Source organism: Trichechus manatus, unplaced genomic scaffold (genome assembly GCF_000243295.1).
Source record: "Trichechus manatus latirostris isolate Lorelei unplaced genomic scaffold, TriManLat1.0 scaffold00049, whole genome shotgun sequence".
Classification (NCBI taxonomy): Eukaryota; Metazoa; Chordata; class Mammalia; order Sirenia; family Trichechidae; genus Trichechus; species Trichechus manatus.
Genome location: NW_004443985.1, coordinates 1,000,904 through 1,002,962, shown reverse-complemented (window position 1 = coordinate 1,002,962; position 2,059 = coordinate 1,000,904). Strand labels below are relative to the sequence as shown.

General features: G+C 65.6%; 1 protein-coding gene across 1 annotated transcript in view; it reads right to left on the bottom strand.

Moving 5' to 3' along the window:
* CSRNP1 (cysteine and serine rich nuclear protein 1) overlaps positions 1-2,053 on the bottom strand; it is an 11,844-nt gene extending 9,791 nt beyond the window's left edge. Inside the window, exon 1 of the mRNA XM_004377386.2 lies at positions 1,994-2,053. The gene's annotated coding sequence lies outside the window, so the exon portion shown is untranslated. The remainder of the gene's footprint in view (positions 1-1,993) is intronic.
* Between the last annotated feature and the right edge of the window lie 6 nt (positions 2,054-2,059).

Genomic DNA, 2,059 nt, shown 5'->3' with positions numbered 1-2,059 from the left:
CTCCCGGGATCTCCCTGGACCCTGGAAATCCTGCCACCCCACACAGGGCCGAGACCAGAACCCCGCCACAACCACCTACACGCTCAGGACACGCGCTGTGACTGAGGGAAGGCCACCTCACCCCCGGGCACCAAGCAGCCAGGGGCTCAGGTCCCACGGCCAGCTGTTTGGCGGGGGAGGCCTTCTCCAGACCCCTGCCCACCCTGGCAATGCCCAGCCCCCAGCCAGAGCTGGAGATGCGGAGAGGGGTGCCTTCCGCTGCCTCCAATCTTCTCCAGGAATCTGAAGAACGTGCCTGTCCAGGGGCAGTCCCCTACACACCTGGGGTCACATGAGCCCAAGCCCTCAGGAACTGCTTCCCAGATGGGAGGGCATCTCTGGGCACCTCTGGCCAGAGGGCCGACAGGAAGCCTTGGCACACCCCTCCCGCACCCTTCCCTCTGAAAGTGACCGGGGAGGGGACAGTTCCTCAGCCTTGGCTTCCAGGGCCTGGCACTGGGTAAGTACCAATGTCTGCTGGCTCCATGGGGCACCAGCTCCTGCAGAAGGGAAATGCACCTAACGCTGACAGCGTCCCCACCCATGCAGGCCTCCTCTGCTCCCTCTCATTCATTCAACCAGTCAATCATTTACTGAGATCCACAAGGCCAAGCACTGCGCCACTGCCCTCTGGAAACTTCACTGCAGCGGGGTGCAGAGTTACAAACCCTGTTAGGTGCTGGGACGGGGCGAGGAGGGGTGCGCTGGGAATGCAGGCACATCTGTCTGAGGGAGGGACGTAGGAAGACCCCAGACAGCAGGCACAGCATGTGTGAGGAGCTTGAGGAGGGGGGTGGAGAGAGAGGGAAGGGCAGTCTGAGAGGGGCTGAGGGAGGCTTTAGCCAGAGGGCAAGAGAAGCCGAGGGAGGGTTTCAGGAGGCGTGACAATACCAGATTTGCATTTTCAAAAGATTGCTCAGCACTGGGACTGGAGGGGGTGTGACCAGTTAGGCGCCAGGGCAGCCAGAACCAGGTGAGAGAAGACAGGGCAAGGACAAGGGGGGAGGGGGTGGTGACCGCCGGAGGTGGAGACTGAAGGGCAGGGATGTCAAGGATTTAGCGGGGGGCGAGGTAATGAGTGAGGCTCGGGAGGGCTGTGAGAATCTGAGCGGAGGTGTTGGGTGGGCAGGGGGAGGGATCCTCTGGCGTCCCGAGTGTGGGCTATGGCTGTGTGTGATTGTGCCGGGAAGCGAGAGTGACTAAGTGTTGACTGTTGCTGTGGCGTGGGTATCTCCACTGCGCGTGTGCCCACGAAAAAGCCTCTGGGGAGGGAAAACTGAGGACCGAGAAGAAGTACGTGCTGGGGAGGGAGTACAAGCGCGTTGGAGAGCGCCTACCTGTGCCCGCGGGCAGCGTGTGGCTGTGCCCGTGACTCACGGTGGTGGCCTCGCGTGTGACGGTGGCTGACAAACAGGTGAGCACGACACAATCCCTCCTTCCTCCCTCCCGGGGTGCGTGACTCACGGCGCCTCGCTCATCCCTCACGCCCTCCCTGACCCCCGCCGCGGCCCCGGCGCCTGCCCCCAGGAGGAGCCCAAGGAGGAAAGCGACAAATGTCACCTGCTCCGGCCATGCGAGGAACTTCTGAAAAGTTCTCAGGCAACTGGGTCAAAAGGAAACTCGCCCGCGGACGCGCGCACCCCGTCACCTGGCCACCCGCGGCCACTCCACCTCAGCCGCCACCCACACCGAGCTCGGGGCGCCGCGACTTGTCCGGGTAACCACCGCGGGGCGGGGGAGGGGCGCAGAGAACCCGCGACCCCCACCTCCCCGGCTCCCACCCCCACACTCCGGCCGCGGCGCACAGTCCGGGGGGGGGCTGGCCCACCGGGGGAGCCGGCGACCGCTAAGGGTGGCGGGGGCAAACGGCAGGGGCTGCAGGAGCAGTGCCACCCGCACGGGTCGCCCCCTCCGCAAAGTCCCGTCGGCCGGGCTCGGGGCTCCTGGCGCTCACCTGCGATCCGGGCGCTCGCCAAGCACACCGACACGACCCGCGTCCTGGCCCGGGCGCCCCGCGCCT